We start from the raw sequence: 5,511 nt of genomic DNA, 5'->3' as shown, positions 1-5,511 counted from the left end.
CTTTCTATGCGTATGTTAGTATTTTTTCAAGCTGATATCGGTAGCTTTTCTATTTTTGTTTTGGTTGATTTCAATTCAGTAGCACACTATAACTGTTATAGTGGCTTTTCAATACGGTGATAGTTGATGTCTATGTCTATGTTAGTATCGTTTAAAGCTGATGTCAGTAGTTTTTGTTTTCATTTTAATTGATTTCAAGTGGTCTTTTGTCAATAGCTTATCAAATTGGAAAAACATGATTTTGAATGTAGTTCAATTTTCTTCTTGTTGTGATTTCATATCTCTAGCATTTCTTGGTGGAAGTTGTGTTACACTAACAACATGTATAATCAGTTTGTTTTGTGCAATCAGTATCTATGTCAGTAGCTTTTTATTACTTGTCCAGTAGTTTTGTACATGTGTTATAGTAGTTTTCTGTATCTATGTCAATAGTTTTTTGTTGCTGATCCAGTAAAGGTACATGTGTTATTGTAACTTTATATACCTATATCAATTGCTTTTTATTACTGGTCCAGTAGCTTTGTACATGTTTTAATTATTAGTGGTTGTATTATTACTTTTCCATCCATAGCTTTGTTAGTCTCTGTAGCTTTTATTCTACGTGATAGTAGTTTTTGTTCTGTTTAGTTATAGCTTTTGGTGTTGATGAGAGTAACTTTTAGTGATGGTGAGAGTAGCTTTCTGGTGTTGTGACTGTAGCGTCTATTGCTGGTTATAGTAGCTTTTAGTGTTGGAGACAGTAGCTTTTGTTGGTGAGGATAGTAGCTTTTGGTTTTGGAGAGCATATGTTTTGTTGGTAACAGTAGATTTTGGTGTTGGTGACAGTAGTTTTTATTATTTTGCCGGAAATCTCACCAGAGTAGTTTTTGTTGCTGGTGATAGTAGTTTTTGTGATCTCGCTGGAGGTTGCCGGAAATCTCACCGTCGTAGCTTTTGTTGCTGGTGACAGTAGCTTTTGTGACATCGCTGGAGGTTGCCGGAAATCTCACCAGAGTAGCTTTTGTTGCTGGTGACAGTAGCTTTTGTGACATCGCTGGAGGTTGCCGGAAATCTCACCAGAGTAGCTTTTGTTGGTAGGGACAGTAGCTTTTGTGGTTGCCGGAGACCCGCCAAAAGTTGGCTGGTAGTCACCGGAAGTCACCCGGAGTTGACCGGAGACCTCGCCGGAGAGGAGGGAGAGAATGAATATTGATTTTGTACTCTAGTGGCATTTATGTAAATATATTGGTTTTTAATATCCAAAATATAACATCTTTTTTAATCTAGTGGCCTTATGAAGGAAAAAACTAGTTTGTGGCCTTATGGCTAAAAAAACATTCTAAGATGTACTTATATGTAATTAACCCAAAAAATAATAGGGATGTGTATTAAGTAATTTGGGTGTGTATTTAAAATTTCTAACTGATATGGGAAAATAAAATTATTTTTTTTCTAATGAGGACCTCAAATTGACTAAAATTCTTAAAATACTAATTTTAATGAAGTGGCGACTTTCCAAATCATTAGATTACTCAGAGGATTGAGATTTGACGAGCTTTACAAAACTTTAGAGAATTTTCACTTTAGAAGAGCCGGATCCGCATTGCAATTAGTTAACTAAGAAAAGTCAATGAAGATACATATTCTACACAGTATTCAAGTCTAGCTAATTCATTGCACTATAAACAAAGCTCTAAGAGCCGGAAGTACCATAACAAAAACCATGAAATCTTTAACTTCTAGTTATGCTGGAATTTCTTCCCTAGCTTGCCTTATCTTGTATGTCATGCTGGTTTCATCACCAAATATAAACATTGCATTTGCTTCTTCTGCTAGTGCTTCTACTGAAGCAGAGGCCCTTCTCGAATGGAAATCTAGCTTTAAAACAGATACCCAGAATAATCTGACCTCATGGACGCACTCTGCAAGAGCAAATGCAAGTCCATGCAATGTTTGGACTGGTATTTCTTGCAACACTGCTAGAAGTGTCAACAGAATAAACCTCACCAATTCTGGTATACAAGGTACACTACATGAATTTCCATTCCTGTCTTTCCCTAATCTTGAATATGTCGACCTTAGCTTGAATAAAATCTTCGATGCCATCCCGCCTCAGATCAGTTCTCTCTCCAAACTTATTTATCTCGACCTATCCTACAACGAATTGTCTGGGAAAATTCCACCAGAAATTGGTCTCCTAACAAATCTTGAGGTCCTGCACCTTGTGGGAAACCAGTTAAATGGCTCAATTCCTGAAGAAATAGGTCAGCTTAAGTATCTCTACGAGCTTGCGCTATACACCAACAATCTAGAAGGTTCAATTCCTACTTCTCTTGGTAATTTGAGCAACCTAAATTTTTTGTTTCTTTATGAAAACCAACTTTCGGGCAACATTCCTCCAGAAATGGGAAACCTTCACAATTTAGTTGAGCTCTATTTGGATACCAACTACTTAACAGGTCCCATCCCTCCAACTTTTGGAAACTTCAAAGAGCTAACTGTCATGTCATTATGCAACAACAATCTTTCTGGTTCCATCCCTTTAGAACTAGGAAATCTGAAGTCTCTAGTGCAACTGTACATTTGCAAAAACAATCTTTCTGGCTCAATCCCGGCATCTTTAGGTGACCTTACAAACCTTACACATCTCTATCTCTATCAAAATGAACTTTCTGGAGCTATTCCGAAAGAGTTGGGGAGCTTGATATCTCTTGTAGATCTCGAGTTGACCATGAATAACCTCACTGGTTCCATTCCAACCTCATTTGGTGACTTGAGCAACTTAGAAATCTTATACCTCCGTGACAACCAATTTTCTGGCTCCATCCCCGAAGAGATAGAGAATCTCATGAAGTTGACTGTACTGGAGTAGGACAGTAACCAATTCTTCGGTAACCTGCCCCAAAATATTTACCAAGGTGGATCACTACAAAACTTCACAGCAAACGACAACTATTTGACAGGTCCAATCCCCAAAAGCTTGAAAACTTGCAAAAGCTTATTCAGACTCCGTCTCGAATGGAACCAACTCACAAGCAACATATCTGAAGACTTTGGTGTCTATCCTCATCTTCAATTTATAGACCTAAGCCACAATAACCTCTATGGTGAAGTCTCACACACTTGGGGACAGTGTCCACATTTAGCAACCCTACGAATTGCGGAAAACAACCTTACCGGTAGCATACCACCTGAGATCGGCAATGCAGCCCAAATTCATGAACTCGATCTTTCTTCAAACAAGTTAGTCGGGGTGATTCCAAAGGATTTTGGGAGAATGACTTCTTTGTTGAAGCTGGTGTTGAATGACAATCAATTGTGGGGTCATATACCCTCAGAGTTTGGATCATTGACTAACCTTGAATACCTCGACCTGTCCACTAACAAAATCAACGAGTCAATTCCAAGCAGTATAGGTGACTTGTTCAGATTAAACTACTTGAATTTGAGCAGCAACAACTTGAGTCATGAGATTCCATTTCAGTTGGGGAAGTTAGTTCACCTGTCCCAACTAGATTTGAGTTACAACTTACTTGAGAATAGGATACCGTCAGAACTGAGCAATATGCAAAGCCTGGAGACACTGAATCTTTCTCACAATAATCTTTCTGGTCTCATTCCAACAACTTTTGATGAAATGCCTGGCTTGTTGTACGTTGACATATCCTACAATCAGTTGCAGGGTCCCATTCCAAACAACAAAGCATTTCAAGATGGTACCTTGGATGGGAATGAAGGATTGTGTAGCAATGTTGTGAGAAGACTTCAGCCCTGTACGAATATCTCAAAATCAAGTCCAAAATCTGCGTTCATAATATTTTCCTTTCCTTGGGAGCTGTTTCACTTGCTGTCCTTGGAATTGTAATGATTATTAGATCAAGAAAGAAGAAGGAGCATCAACCAATACACCACAACATGCAGGATGGAGAGATTTTTTCCGTACTTAACTTTGATGGAAGAAAGATGTATGAAGAAATCATAAAAGCAACCAATGGTTTTGACTCCATGTACTGCCTTGGTAAAGGAGGATCTGGAAGTGTCTATAAGGCCATGCTATCCTCAGGCGATATAGTTGCAGTAAAGAAACTCCATGAAATACTTGATGCTGATGGCGTGGATGTGGAGACGTCCCGAAAGGACTTCCTCAATGAAGTCAGGGCACTTGTAGAGATACGACACCGAAACATTGTGAAACTTCTTGGTTATTGTTCATATCCAAGTCACTTGTTTTTGGTTTATGAGTATCTAGGGAAAGGTAGCTTGTCTTCACTCTTGAGCAACGAGCATGAGGCTAAAAAAATCGACTGGAGATATAGGGTGAGAATTGTAAAAGGTGTAGCTCATGCACTGTCTTATATGCATCATGATTGCAAGCCACCGATTGTACATCGAGACATATCAAGCAACAACATTTTGCTCAGTGACGAATGTGAGCCTTGTGTTTCAGACTTTGGGACTGCTAAGCTTTTGAATCCGAACTCATCTAACTGGACTGCCCGTGCAGGCACATATGGATATGTAGCACCAGGTAAACTAGTAAAAAGTTTCTTCTAAATTTAGTTTACTAAAGTGTTAATTAATGCCTTTCTGATCCATAATTTCTTTGGCAGAGCTTGCTTACACAATGAAGGTAACTGAAAAATGTGATGTTTATAGCTTTGGAGTGCTGGCCCTAGAAGTGCTAATGGGAAAGCAGGTAGGTGATTTCATATCCTCATTTTCTCACTTGTCCGATAGTGCAAACATATTGCCGAAGGATGTCCTGGATCAACGCCTTCCGCCTCCTATACCTCAAGTTGAAGATGAACTGATAATCATTGCAGGGCTAGCAATTGAATACAGACATTCCCATCCTCAGTCTAGACCGACAATGCTGAAGGTTTCTCAGGTCCTGTCGTCCCAACTTGCATATTGTTATAAACAACAAGACATTACACTTGAACAACTCATTAACTGATATCCGGAATTGAGTAACCTTGAACAACTCATTAACTGATATCTGGAATTGAGTAACCTAGCTATCAGTATGCACTATGCACTAAAGTGACTAAACAGAGGTAGCATCTTTCATGTTGTGATTATTATTATTAGAGCATTCAATTTCAAGTCAAGTGTCACATACTCGGATGTAATGAAGCCTTGGACAGGAGTATAACTCAAACAGTACGTACTTTCATATAAACTCCATTTATCCCAAATGCAACTGCTTCCTTATTCTTTTTTTTCTTTTTCTTTTTTTCTTTTTTTTTTGCAAAATAAGTGATTTCTCAATAAATTTATTATTATGCAGTCTAGTATTGGAACAAAAGTGATTTTTCAATAGAAGTTGTGCAGTTCTATTCAAACGACAGGCTTTCAAAAAGTTATGATGCGCTGAGTAAAAGAATTATTGGCCTGGCTTTCAAGAAGTTATGATCGCTACCCAAATATATGACTTCATATCACCAGCATCGTATATATGTGGAAATTTGTTTCCTGCAGTGCGACTAGAACTTAGGTCATACGTGAACACGTATGTTAGAAGTCCCACGT

At 38.3% G+C, this 5,511-nt stretch overlaps 1 pseudogene; it reads left to right on the top strand.

The window, feature by feature from the left end:
- The first annotated feature begins 1,702 nt into the window (after positions 1–1,702).
- Positions 1,703–4,957, top strand: LOC112177766 (annotated as a pseudogene).
- Positions 4,958–5,511: the final 554 nt, after the last annotated feature.

This window comes from Rosa chinensis, chromosome 7 (genome assembly GCF_002994745.2).
Source record: "Rosa chinensis cultivar Old Blush chromosome 7, RchiOBHm-V2, whole genome shotgun sequence".
NCBI lineage: Eukaryota > Viridiplantae > Streptophyta > Magnoliopsida > Rosales > Rosaceae > Rosa > Rosa chinensis.
This window is presented reverse-complemented; position numbering and strand designations above follow the sequence as displayed.